A 15,270-nucleotide genomic window follows, 5' to 3' on the forward strand; every position below is an offset into this window, starting at 1 on the left:
TTTCTCTCACTTCTCTCCACCCAAACCTTTTATTTCCACCCACAAACAGAAAAACAGACACTTAGAGCAGCACAGAGGACATTTGTGTCAATAAATTGTCAAACACTACCTGTCAAACCCTATCAAAATATTGCAGGTACACCATGACAGTTCAGGAACGGAGCTACCCTTCTCCACGTTTAACAGATCACCGTGATTTTGCTTCAGCTGCCTGATACAGAGTCTGATCTTCCATTAACCTTGGATAAAATTGTTCCCTGAATGAGATGTTAGCTTCAGGCAGATGACATATCTTCTCCACTGCCCTCCTAATTTTGAAATAGTGCCCTTCCACATTCACTGTGCTGACAGCACACAAAGGGTCAGCACAGCACAGCTAGCTGCAGAGGGGTGTGGAGAAAGGTGCTGCCCTGCACCATGTTAAATCAGACCAGGACAAACATACATTAACACTCAGACATGACTGCACAGTTAAGAAATGATGCCATAGTGAAGACAAAGCTCTAGCTTCTCCAGACATAAGAGATAACCATGGAGGAGTATCATCCTGAGCCCAGATACCCACACAGAGGCAGCTAAATAATGATTTACATACTGTCCCCAGCTTCTGAATACTGCACCCTAAGAAAAATGCTCCTGCTGGAGCCAAGATCTGTGATTACTCAAAACCTTTTATGTTTGCTGTACTAAGGGAGAGTAGAATGACTTCAGTTTACTAGTTACCAGTAAGTTGCAAGTATGAATATCATCCATATCTTATGAATGAGTTTCAATCTCCATCAAGGAGTCTCCCATAGAATTACAAACCCAGATATTACCCACAGAGGCCACACAGCATCCCAGTAACATGAGTGGGAGGACATGGCTGTTCCAACAGCAAAGGTTGCCCACATTCCCTGAACATCTTGGTGAATTCTGTGGTTTTTCAGGATGACAAGTTCCTGCTAGAAGAAGACTAAGAAGATTGGTTATGCCAAAGGCAGCTACAACAAGACTAGAATTTGCAGGAAGAAAGAAACAAGCTGCACAGCACATTTGTTTCAGAACTTCAGAGGGAAAACCTAATGAAGATGAATCCAAAGAAAGGCTTTTCCTTTTATCCTAGCATACCAAGGGACTGCTGGTCTAGTTTAACAGCATATTCATATCCTACAAATGCATTGGGGAAATTTCAGTCAAAGAGGTGTACCAACAGGGATAGCTCAAGGTCTATGCAATTTTCATTTAAATCAAAAATGAAATTAAAAAAATTAGAACAAAAATATAATCCTAGTTCACAGAGCTGTGCAGTTATTTAATAGGAAATCTGCAGTCACTTTCAGCTATGAGGTCACTGAATTTTTTTTAGCAGAGTAGCCTTTGGGCAAATAAAAATCAAACCCTTTTTAAAACATCTGATCTTCACTCAGTTGACTCAAGTGGAAAAATTTATATTTAGTAATAGCACAGAAGGACAGTGGTCTGGCACTTCAAGTGTGTTCTGAAGGCTCTTGAAGCAGTAAATGCTGTTGTAAGAAGCAACCACAATGCTAGCAAGCAGTACCAAGAAAAACTGTTCTGTAAATAGCTGCCAAGTTTGGGATTCTGTCGAGTATGGGCTTTTTCTTTTGAAAGGTATTAAATAAAAGTAGTGGCTTACACCTGAGCCAAGCTCCACACTGGTTCTGTTGTGGTCTCCAAGCACTAAAAGCTGAACCTAACCAGCAACTTGTTCAAACCCCACTGACTTGTGACCACAACAAAACAAAAAAAAAAAAGCCAAAAATACTAAACCACCCCCATGTTGCCTTCTGATACAAGGCAGGCGGCCTGGTTTCAGGAGACAGCACGGTGACTCATGTTGCCTTCTGATACAAGGCAGGCGGCCTGGTTTCAGGAGACAGCACGGTGACCCATTCTCCAGGGTCACTCGGGCCTAAGAAACACGCGGACACCAATATGGTGGAGGATCAAAGGCCTTTATTCTCTCTTCTCGTGGGGTTTTATAGTCTAGGGGGCTTCTACGTCAGGTGGGGGTCTGTCTTTACCATCTATGGTTAGTAGAGGATGGAAAGTTACCTGGGCAAGTGGAAAGTTACCGGAATCCAGTTTGGTGGGCTACATTCCTATGTTAATTTTCTTATCTAAGGGGCAGGGGCCCTGTCTTCCCGTAACATCACGAGATCTTCCGAACGCCAGGCCTTATCTGCTCCCCTTCAAAAATAAAAGAAAAGAAGTAAACATTTCTTCTTGCCCTATTTCACAGCAAAAATAGCTTCAATACTAAACCACTATTACTTACACATAGAAACTTCTGATTAAGAAACAGTTCAGGGTTAAAAATCAAAAAAAGACAACTGAAATATTTGAGAAAACATGACTTGTAAGCACAGTAAAATAAATAATATTATGCAAATTAGCAAAACTTAGAACAGAGCTCTTTCTTATTGTTCTTGAACACTGAATTTGGAGTCTTTCTATATTGCTAAGGGTCTATCTTCCAATTTTTGCTTAAAATTTGAGCAATAGATCTTTTTTAGAGCATGTTAGAAGGAATAAATCTAGTGGAACTGACATAAAGAGATGCCAGTCTCTCTAACTATGATTGAAGCAAGCAATTAGAAATCTAATTTTTGGCCAACAAATTGAGTTTGCCAAAATGAAAATGATGCTTTTGAAACATTTTTAACAGCGTTTTTCCATCAGTCACTGGCAATTTTGCTGTTGATTTCAATGGGAACAGAAGCCCCGAACATGGCAGTAGGTGTCTAGAGAGTAACAGAAAATCTAAAAACGCATTCCAATACTATGATGATGAGTTTTGGGTGAGTGGGGATGACCTCCTCCTGGTAATCATGCATTTGTTCTGATACTGTTTCCTGACAAGTATAAGGCAAATTTTATTATCCCTTTACTTCACAGCAACTGTATTCTCTACATGGAAGTACTTTAATCAATTTCATCGAGAATCAATCAGAAAAAGAATAATGGCAGAGGCAAGGGTAACAGCAGTGGGTGTTGGTTATTAATTGCTGCATATCCAAGTAATATCAACTTGTAGGCTGCATTTTGCACACCCCAGTTAAATCACCCATGAGCTGCTCTGAACCACCTGTCAGTTCAGGACCAGAAAATGTCACAGGGCATTGGCCTGCTTGGAAGTTGCTTTGCCATGAGTTCCCAGGGCAGGGATCATTCACTGCTTCCAGCACACAAGAAGAGACAGACGGCCTACAACGCAAAAAGCAAACACTGCAGAGAGATTTTAGCCATTCAGAAGTTTCAGTGGCCCAGTTGAGAGTTTTGTCCTCAACTTTCTTTTGTTGGCATCTCAACTAATTTGGAAAATTTAAAACATGGCAATTATCAACTGGTTCTGCAGTACATTGTTTTTTAAAGTTCTTTACTTATTTGTTATGTAAGGTGATGGGAGTCAAAAAGCTACAGATTCCCCATTCTTCATCCTTTCTCTACTTCAACTAAGATCTGAATATTTTTCCCTATACAGTTTTTTTAAAATCTCATTTATTCTCAGTTCATTAGTGGTGTGGTTTGATACTTCCCCCCACCCCCCCCCGGCATCTTAAATCAAGCACTAAACAGATCTAAAAAAACCTTCATTCTTCTTTTCTGTCCTCAAGGGATTACTGTCTTTCTCTGTCTAAATGAACAAAGGAAAATGACACTTTATTTTTCATATTGGAAACCACTGATTTTTACACTAGAGATATTTTGCTAAACCCAAAGTCCTGCTGTCTATCATATGAAACAAAATTATTTCAAATGCATTAAAATAATGACCAATCCAGTACCAAGCTGTGTAGTGTGATTATTTTTATATTAATATTACTAAATACCTTGAAAAATAAGGAATCACTGAAACCTGCTTAGCTATTTCTCATCGCCTTTTGTCTTGGGTTACAATGCTTGATTTACATCTTTTAAAGTATTTCATGGAATTTTGTATATTGAACTGCTTAGTAAAGCCGAAACACTGAAGGAGACACTGAATCTCTGTATAAAAATTCATTACTAGTCATTTTCTTCAATGAACCAACTACATTGTATCTGAGGTTGCACAGATTGTCATTATTTGAAATTTCATTTTAAAATTCAGTATTTTTTTGCCACTTGCTAGAATTTAAAAAACAAAAGGGAGAGGGGAGTAATGAAATGAAGAAAGGTTATTTTTACTGGGGAGAAAAAAAAATTTGAATGACATGAGACAGTGCACCAGGAAGTAAACTGGGCAAAGACTTGGAAACACAAGCTGTATAAACTGCACAACTGGGTGATCCAGAGCAGAAAAGCAGCATGTGGAATTGAGTATAAGCAAATTAAAGGTAGGAATGTTTGGCTATCATGCTTTACAAGTCATCACTGTATGGCAAGTCCAGTGACACCAAATAGGAAATCTCTGTCTTGTCCCATAATCTGAAAATGTTCCACCAAGCCTGTACCACTGCACCAACTGCAGAGTGGTTTGTGAAAAAGCTATTAGCAGAAATGATGAAAAAGTACAGATATGTAAACTGTATCAATCCAGAGTGCTAAATAAATGCATGTCATATGAAAGATAAATTAAAGTTTTCAATCAGTAACTCAAAATGAAGTCTGAACTCAAATAACAGACTTCTGTGATTAATGTTATGTTGCTCCTCACTCTGATTGAGTCTTTTCTACAAGAGTGCCCAGAATACTTCAGTGTTTAATATCTCTTGTGATAGTGGAGTAATTTGAGAAGACAATTTAGAGCACAGAGATGAATCTTTAGACATAAATGAGACGTAAGTATACAACTGTCACTGGCATTCATTCAAGGAAAACATTCAAACTGATCAGGGGCTGCTTTTCACTTGGGAAGGAAGAGATTTTGTGTGGTGCTGTGTCACACAGTCATTCAGTATTTGAGCACTCCCTGAAGGCCAACCTTTGTTCTCACACAGTGAGCAATATACAACTGCCTCTCTCCCTCTTCACTGCTGACTTTCCATGCAGGAAAATCATAACCTGCCCTTGTTACAGTACATTAATGCTGCAAACACAAAAATAGAATGGAAATAAAACTTCTCAATGCAGTAGCAATGATGTGATGATTTAATAGACCACTTGTGGGAAATAAGCAGTTTGTTTTTCTTTTTTAACAAACAAGAGAACTAATCCCTCTACATACACTATTTGAGAATCAGCCACATTACTTAGCAAAGTATTAACTTCTTAAGAAAAGGTTTTCATCAATTCATTTTAAGTTTCGTTTGCAGACCTCTGAGCAGTGAATTTAAAATAACTGATTAAAAGATAGCAAAACAACACTCAATCTAAGGGAGACACTCATTATTTATTTTGAGGTCCAGTATTTGTAAGTTGAAATAAATGAGGTGTTGCAGGAAAAATAGGAAATCTAGATAGTACTAAATGATTTTTAAGGTAGAAGATATTAGAATTCATATGACTATTACCATTGCTCTTTTCAGGTATTCTGAAGAACTGCCTACTGAAGGTTTGGATAACAAATGTACATGTCTATTCTCAGACATTCATAACAACACTGGCATATGCAAAGTCTCAATCTGATATTATATACAGCAACGCTCACAGCACCTAAATACTGCCACAAATCATTCTCTATCCCTTATTCAAGAGGCTCTAGATCCTGCCTGTTAGCTAGGAAATGAGTCCCATGCAGCATTGCCCTGGAAAGGAGCTCTGATATAGACCAAACTCCTGCACTTAGCACAGTTTTCAATTTCCATGATCACAGAAACATTTAGGTTGGAAATATCTTTAAGATCATGTCTAAAGACCTTTAACCCCATCCAATGCTACAGGCTTGGAAATAAGCAGCTGGAAAAGGGCCTGGGGGCATTGGTCAGCAGCCAGCTGAACATGAGCCAGGATGTGCCCAGGTGACCAAGAAGGCCAGAGGCATCCTGGCCTGGATCAGGAGTGGCCAGCAGGACCAGGGCAGGGATAGGACCCTGTACGCAGCACGGGTGCGGCCACACCTCAAGTCCTCTGTCCGGTTCTGGGTCTCTCACCAAAAGAAGGACATGGAGGCTGTCCAGAGAAGCAGCCCTGAAAGTATTTAAAAGACATGTAGCTGCAGTACTTGGTGACATGGTTTAGTGGTAAACCTGGCAATATCAAGTTGTGTTTTCATTCTATGATCTGACAGGTCTTTTCCAAATGTAATGATGGAAATGGCAAATGATGGCGAGCAAACAGCCAGCAGCAGGGCTGATGGTCTGCCTGAGATCACGGTGTGATCAGCAGTGTCTCTGCTGCAGGGTGATCACTCTCAGCCTGTCTCCTACATCACCTCACTGCTGGGCTTCAGCACAGCTCTGCTATCTCGTGCTTGCTTACAAGGCTTGCTGTGTGCTTGGATGTGGGCACTCATCTCCTTCACCTCACCGACTGCTCTGTTTGCGAATTTAGCTAAGTACATAACCAGACATACACAGCAGCAATGCAACCACTAAACTCAACCGATAACAAACCCAGGGGTTTTTATGTCTTAGTTCATATGATGACAGACAAGAACAACACTTAACCTATTTTACATGTGCAGTTTCCTGCAAACTCTTTCAAGACTAAATAAGTGGCTAAGACACAACGTTTATGTCAAAAAGAGCAAAGCCTAAAGTACCACTATTCTTAATTAGGATAGCACTTCTCCCTGACTGATTGATAGTCAGCTATGCAGTGAAAGTAATGGAATAAAGAAAGGTTTTCATAGATGTCATCTTTTACAGCCCTACATTTTACAACCTCCCATGACAAGCATTTGTTGGAAGAATTATGAAGGAAATTAAAATAAATTAACATGGTGTTTCCCAAATGAGCAACCAAGTGTAAAAAAACCACTGTATTTAATAAGTCCTTAGGCTTTGTTCTGGTGTTCAGGTTAAGGAGTGGTTTTGATTTTGTGGTTTGGGGGTGTTTTAGTTTGTTTGTTTTTTGAGGGGAACAGTGTGCAGGTAAGAAAATCTTGTAGGTTTTTAGCTTTTAAGGTCTACTTCTGTATGTAATCCTACATCATACAGAGCATATTCCACAGGAGACAGCTGTACCAACAAAGATTGAGAAAGAATGACATTATTTCATGACATCCTTAACAGAAGGTTGTGTGTCCCAACACTTGGTATAATTTCTTTAACTCTGAGTTATAATTTTTTCCCTGACTGGCTAGCCCAAGCATATCTCAATAATATAAAGACTATAACAGTATTAAGAAAATTACTTGCATGGGCATGTATCTCTGTATCTCACACAATTGTGACAGACTTCATCAAATAGACTGATGAGGTCAAAAACCAGATAATCAGATTCAGACAAGAAGAGGACAGCACAACATCTGTCTTTTCTATTTTCTGCTTGCCTACACGATTAAGCAGGGTTTCCTGCCCTTGCAGGGGCCCTGAAGCATTCATGGCAATTAGTGGAGTCCCAGTATGTCCAAACCTCCGGTTCAGATGACAATTTCAAAACAAACCCTCAACCCATCTGCAGCCTCTGAGGAGTGCCTCAGCAGCTGATGTGATCGTAGGATTTTCATCAGGAAATCTTTGTTGCTCCTCAGGCTGTTGCAGTAATGGAGCACTATTGATCAGTCTGGCACAGAAATGTTTTGCATAGCACAGAGTCAGCATTATCAGCCTCTGTCACGTGCATCTGGAACAGACTGCTGAGAGCAGAGGGTTCAGTGCTACACAGACTCACAAATACACACAAATAAACACAAATGTACAACCTATGCCAGTTTAACATTAAACAGGAAAAACTAACTGGTGGATGTTATCATCCTTTCTGGACTAACTTACATCTAGCATATGTTTTTCAAAAGCAAAACCAAAGAAGAAGAATGCAGTACATGCTATAATATCCCTTTTTTAAAACTGAAAATATTGATGGGGAATTTTTCATTTCCATCCAGATTTTTTTCAGAGAATTTTTCAATTAAAAAAAAAAATTAATCAAAACTCAGGAAGTGCTTTAAAGAATAAAATATTTTCATGCGCCCTTTTTTTTTCGCATTGGAAAAACCCTGACAATTTTCAACAAACTTAAAAAACAAAAAATCAGAAACTTTTTTTCCTTATTTTACTAATTATTTCTTTCTTCACCACTCAGCAACATGGACAAAAGAAAAACAGATTAGAACCCTCAAGACACTTCAGCAGGTTTTTAATAAAATTTCAACTGAACAGCAATCTAAGCAGAGAAACTAATTTCCCTTATAAAAGAGCTATAAAATATTTTCACAAAAATTGTACCAATCTTTCAGAGCACAGGAAGCTAAAAGTTTCTTGTGACCCTTGAAATCCATATTGTCCGGCTTCATTTTTCTGCCCTTCATTTATTAAGTTATCTATTATTTCTCTCCATGTTTTATTTCTACTACCACAAAAACATTATATTTTAGCTATATGTTTCAAAACTACCAGTAAAAATTCAATTCACAGCAAATTAAGAGCTTCCTATTTTAGTGATCTTGAACATTATCATCAAATGTCCGTAGGAAGTTTAAAAAAAAAAAATCAGTGCTGTCTTAATATAAACACAATGTTTTTATGGGAAGGAATAAAAGGCTAGAATTGAGGGATTTTGATGAGGTCATAGAGAACAGAGAGAGGAGACACAAAACCAGCAGACTGGTCAGAGCTTCACCAACCAAGGTTTTTGGGGTGCTACTGGAAGGTCACATCCAGGATCAAAAATCAGAATGCAGTTTTATTCCTAGAAGTAATTAGCTTGACAAATAATAAGGAGATCCCAGCTGCACAGGATAATGTAGTTAATGGCTTATAGGTAATCTGGGAAATATTGAGAAGGAACAGGGAGGCTGTATTGCCTCTGTGACTGCACTAAATCACTGCATCCAGTTCTGCTGTCAGCATTGCAAAGACATTCACAAATGGGTTCAAGAGAGAACCGTAAGCATGACCACAAGATTGAAAAACATCACGACTAATAAAAGATTTATAGAGGTCAATCTGTTCAGTTTGTCAAATAGAAGACTGAAGTGTCACTGGATGACAATCTATAGCCCAATATATGGGGGGGAAGGAATTTATTGTTAGAATTCCTCTCAAAGGTATAGTAAAATCTTAGGGGGAAAAAAGGGAGATAAATACATGCAGGTTAGAAAGAAAGCACAGATTTATAATGGTGAAGATAATTAATACTGATAAAATAGGCTGAGGCTTACAATGGGTATTTGTGCAGAGGTATGAGAAGATATTTTCAGATCCAGACCACAATTTTCAAGGTCTGGGGGTTTTTTAAATATATTCCAAAGCTCGGTCATCACTGCTGATTTGGAAGAAGAAATTCATTCTGGGCAGCCTAATGACCCATTCCATGGCAAGAGTTCAGGTTAGACTGTAATGCAGCCTCTCCCTTTGCACAACTGAAACCAACCAACCCAGAAAAAAACCAAAGCAACACAGAAAAAGAGCGATAAAATAAAAGGAATTTTTTTTTCTTAATTGTACCTCTGGTGCAGACCAATTATCTTTCCACTTAAGGTTTTCCAATTTTATCCTCATCTGTCACTAGGCATTTATTAAGTCTGATCTTTTGTCTGGAACAATGTTAAATGTTCTTCAAGTGTAGAGAAAGAGACATTCTGAAAAAATTATATTTGTTTTTCTTACTGACACACATATTAAAACCTAACTTTCCATGGAAGAGCAGGAGCACATCACAAAGTAATTCTTTTTATCTCATTACTACACAAAGTTCTCTGTGCCTCACTCAGAGATCTTTTCCTTAGAAAGTCAGAAAAGAAAAATAGGGAATTAATGTCAATGGCAAAAAATTACCAAAAATGTCTTGAACGCTTGACAAATACATTAGGAATCACAGACATGGCTGAAAAGAGCCTGAGATGGAATAATCACTTTTGAAGTTCCTGCAAAATCTAAGACGTTGACTGAAATTAAACTGAAAACAAAAACAGGCAGTTGCTCAAAAGTAGTTTCCTGACAGAGCAAATCAAAGACAAAAAAACCCCACAACAACAAAAAAACCCTTTTCTGCCCAGCTGGTTATCCCTTGACTCTCTTCCATGAGGGAAACACATGATATTGCCTATCCTCATACTAAGTCCTGCACACGTCAATTGCTAGATGTGCTTAATTCTTCCTATATGCCTTTGGAATACTAATATTCAACATCATAAATCAACATTCAGCTTCACTGACCAAAACAACAGCTTACTCAAAAGTAACATTTATTCGTCATGGAAGAAACTCTCTACTTCTAACATTGCTAACAATTTCAGCTGAAATCACACCACACTGATTTGCTTTTGCCTGTGCACAAAGCATGAACTAATATGAGGACAGCAGTGCCCTAAGGCACCTGGCACAGAAGGAAATTTCTGAGTAGTTCTAGAATATTCCCATCATTGAAAAGCTGCATGTTTTCCATCAGTCATTGGTTTCCCAAACATATGAAAGACAGAAAATGACTGCTAATATGTATTGATTTTTATACATACACAGATTATAAAACCAGAATAGAATAATGGAGTCATATAACATAAAAAGGACCAAAGGAATTTCCCAGCTTAGCTCCTGTTTGAAATAAATCATACAACATACCAAATCATCCAGCTCCAATACAAAAGCTTTCAGTGCTGTAAACCGACCACAAATCCAAAAAATTAATACAAGAATTAATTTTCCTGCATTATTAAGAATATGCAAATTATTTCCTGCATTATTAAGAATGTGAACATCATTTCTCCTTTAAATATGTCTAAACTCAAGTCTTAGTCAAGAGTCTTTGTCAAACTTTTGCCTACTACACAGAAGAGCTCTCTATAAATGCAAAATTTGCTAGTGCACAAATACACTGCTTTTACAACACTTTAGTCACCTAACTTCAGTTTTCTCAGGTTTCTAAAAGATTTTTAATAAGCTTGACTAAGTTTAAAGAAAAATTGGCATAACTGAAGAATTGACCAATATGTTATAGTGAGATCTGCAGAAAGGCTTGTATTTAGTAAATTAAGACAAGGGCTGAAAACTTGCTTGAGCCCAGCGGTACCTCCCCTAGTTCCCAGAGCAGTCCTTGTTGATACAACCAAGGCATCAACATGACAGTTAATCATATTGGACACAGTAGCAAACATGGTGTGCTTCCAGAGGATATTGGACAAAAAGTACAAAAATCTTTGGCCACAATTAACAGTTACACATCCATAAATTAGCAAACATGCCAATTGGCAAACAACCATCCTTCCCTCCTAACATCAAACACTGCCGTTCTCTTTGAGCATTACTCTACTTGCACTTCCCAAAATCTGGGACAGGGCACATACATTTTGGTGGCTTACAGAAAGCACCAAGGTCAGTAATGCCCAGCTGAAAACCCTGTTTCACCTGTCTAAAAACAACTTGCCTTTTAACACTTCAGTAAGTGATAGATGAGCATTATTGCATGACCTGTTGGATTAGCGCCACTTGCAAGACATGAAGTTAGTCTTCCTCAACTAGACACAAAACAACCCATAATATGCACAACAGCAGCCAAGAATAAGACTGAGACAGACAGAGATACAGTCTGAAATAGGATAAATAAAGCTCAGTCAACCAACTGAGAAACAGACTAATTTTACAGTCTAGAGAAGAGGACTATTCTGTGCTAATAATCAATGTTCACACCTGCCAGCCTCAATGGGTGCTTGTGAGATATTTGGGGCTTTAGAACCTTTCCATCTCCCAAGTGCCATATAAATAACCTGTGATAACCAGCACAAAAGATTTGTAGGGATAACAGAGCAGTAGAAACACAAATCCCTAACATGCCACTATATATTATTAAAATCTTAACTTTTTACTACAAATTCTCCCCCACCCCATTATCTTGCATCACCCCCAGATTGCCACAATGGCTGTGTGTTCTGCAAGCCCATCCCCACCAAAGATAAATCTCTCTGCCCCCACTCCAGTATTTTATATTCTTCCTCTCCCTCAGCCTGCAACAATGAAGCACAGGCTACCTCCCAACCGACCCAGTTATTCCTTTATATCTCATGACCGTGTCAGGTCCCCTTTACTCTTTTCTTTGTTCATGTCCTCTCAAAAATGCACACAATCATGATCCTTTGAATTTATCTTTCCATTTCTAACCCAAGCTCTGTAGATGCCCCACTTTTCAATGTCACAGAGCACTGCCTAGAAGTTCAACTAACAGCAAAAAATTCTTTAGAAAAAATTTAAAACATATTCTGCATTTGCAAAATCCTGCTCTTCGTGGGAGAGGCCATGACTGCGGATTCTAATCACAAGGAAAAAAAAGGAATAAACAAAGGGAATCTAAAATTAGGATTTAAAGACTAAATGGCTGTACCCTGTCACTTTGCAATAGCTGGTCTTTCTCCAGGGCTGAGATATGAGGAAGTTTTTCTTCAGCTTCATCTAAACAAAAAAGGAATGGTATAACAGCAAGCAAAAGATGTCTTATTTTAACGCAACTAAACCTGTGGTACAATATCACTTCACCACAAAATATTTGCAATTTTCTTTGCAAAATAGTTTGTATTGAGAGGCTTAAAGTCATGCCAGCAACATCAGCACTGACTCTGGGTCGGCTGTACCATACAAAAGCATTTTAAGGAGTATAATTTTAGTACGGAGTCAGGCCAGCTATAGAAGATACAGAGTTTGCAGGTCCTCATTAATGCTCCAACATAACTCCAAGCCCTAAATGACAAGTGCCTGCCAATTCTTTCCAACACTTTGACATTGTGCTTTACCAGAATATTTACTAGGAACTAAAACATTTTCTTTTGTGTCCAAATGCAAAATTCCCAAACTGATCTCAAGAGAGAATTCCAAATGTCTAATTTCATTATGACTTTAAAGAGACTCAGAATAATTCTCCAGTTTCACTTGTAAAAAACAAATTCAGTTTTTGACAAATCAGGTTCTAGGTTTGCATCTAATTCACTAATGTTGTGAGCCAATAACTATTGCCTAATGTTATCAACATATATGGTTGTTATATGTATTATTATATGTATTAAAATTTTGCACACATTCTTAATTTAAAATACCACTCATGTGCAATATCTTATATTCAGCTTCAAATTTTTGAAATTTTGATTTAGCAGTTCATTAGCCCAATATCAAAACTTTTCAAATCATGCCATATTTACCAGGTATTTACATATTTTTCATTCTACCTACACTACATTGGTATGAATTAAATAGTTTTTAAAAGCCTTTTGATTATATAAGGTGAATTTAATTCTTTTTTAAAATGTTACCACACATAAAATAGTTAATTGCTCTTCTATCTGTGAAAGTCAGGATTTCATATTTTACATTTTTAGAAGTAAATATCATTGGAGAAGTGCCTTTTGGAGAACTTCTTAGAGTATCAGTGATGTAGACTGAATGTAAAACCTGCTCCAAGCTCTCATACACACCACAGAACTTGGAAAATGAGAGACCAAAGTTTATTTTTCGGTGAGAGAGAAAGCAAGTGACTAGTACTGGGGAAAATAAGAAGAATGGCTTCCTTCTTTTCCTGAGCAAGCACAAGGGCCCAGAGCTGGTCAGATGCTTGGCAAGTCTGAGCAGCCAGAAGCGAGGCTCAGTGGTGAGAGCAACACTCAGCGCTTTGCTGGCTGATGTGCATTAACCTCACAGCAAATGCCGCCGCAGCTGAAAGGAACAGCCAGGAGGCAAATCCAGCACTGGCCAAAGGCAGTGACTCAGCTGCACTCAGGGCACAGCAAGGGAGGGATGCAAAACCCAGCAGTCAACAGAATTGCTGCTCCAGTGCAGACAACTGATGATGTTACCCAGGAGAGCTGAGAGGGCTCGCCTGCAGGCCTGGCCATCTCCGCGCTGGGCAGAGGGATGGGGTGGATCACAAGCACCAGTGAGTAGCAACCTTGCTCAATTCATACAGGAAATGCAAGGTTTCTGTCTCTAATACATTCAGATAAAAGTAAGGTCTATCAGGGATGAATTTAGGTTTAAGGTCTGTCTGAATTAAAAATAATCGAAAACCTCAGGTCATCTAAAATAACATCTTGTCCTCTGATGCTTGTGAACATCAATGGCATAACAGAAAGTCTTGACTGTTCCACTCTTCTGTGCTTCCTGTTTTAGAGGGCAGCTGATGTTCATATGAATGGGGAGGTCTAAAAATTCACAAAATAAGTCCAGTAAGTTTTTACTGACTCAGAAAATGTAATCTTTAGAGCAGCTGAGATAACACGACATTGACCAAGAGAGACTATACGACAATGCAGGTGACCTAAATCTGTTGACTTTCCAGTTCATGGAAAGATGAACTGTGCAGGAACAAATCTAGGGAAGGGAATTAAATTTAAAAAAAAAACATTTAAAAAATCTGAGACTGTTTTTGCCTTCTGGCACTGCAATTATTCAAAGCATGCTTTTTTTGGACTGTTGCAATGAAAGCACTATCATCTCTTAATCAACGAGATGGTAATAGCAGTGGATAGTTAATTATAATTATATATAATAATTTATAGAAATTGTGACTGTTGGAACATGGATTAGGGCTAATTTTTCATAATGCAAATTTTATATACACAGTTCTTACAGAAAAGAAAAAAAGAAAAGCATTAAAATACTTCATAAGTCTTGGACTATTTCTCTAAAGCAAAATGTTGAAATTAAATATTATTTATTTACTTGTCTTCAGTTGTTTGTCTTCTCCTCTGTATGGTAACTATCCAGAAGACCACATAAGAAAATGAGCAATTCAGTGAAAGTGGTTTCTTCAAACAACCACACTGCCCTGAACAGAGGGGACTCCCCTCTCCTCATATTCTGGATAACACCATTGGTCCCAGATATGGCAGAAATGCTGGGATTGTTTCATCTCTGTGTGTAAATTCCCAGATGTTCGTCTGCTATATACAGCCACAAAACAATTTTCTATCAATCTGTAAATTACAGTATAATTTTATCATACCTGAAATAGAAATCAGAATAGCAAAATGATCCCTATGTACTTTTAACTCAATTAAATTTAGCCAAAGTACAATTGTTTTCCACCCAGGAAAGCAGAGACTCAGACCACTGCACTCAAAGAGTATCCACACCCTAGAGGGACAGGAGGATTAAGTACCAGCATCAGATGTCAGCAGGCACTGTCACATCCTCACGGTACCCCTGCATCAGATGGCCATGCTGCACCTCTGTTTTCTGCATGGTATCATGTAAGTTATGATGAGGGTATGAAATATTCACCTCCTGAACAGACCAGTAACACTAAATTCCAATTTTGTCCAAT

At 38.2% G+C, this 15,270-nt stretch overlaps 1 protein-coding gene across 9 annotated transcripts in view; it reads right to left on the reverse strand.

Moving 5' to 3' along the window:
• The window catches only part of OSBPL6 (oxysterol binding protein like 6), a 106,647-nt gene that overhangs the window by 65,974 nt on the left and 25,403 nt on the right, over positions 1-15,270 (reverse strand). The gene's annotated exons all lie outside the window — the stretch shown is intronic.

The sequence above is a fragment of the Zonotrichia leucophrys genome, chromosome 7 (genome assembly GCF_028769735.1).
Source record: "Zonotrichia leucophrys gambelii isolate GWCS_2022_RI chromosome 7, RI_Zleu_2.0, whole genome shotgun sequence".
In the NCBI taxonomy this organism is placed as follows: domain Eukaryota; kingdom Metazoa; phylum Chordata; class Aves; order Passeriformes; family Passerellidae; genus Zonotrichia; species Zonotrichia leucophrys.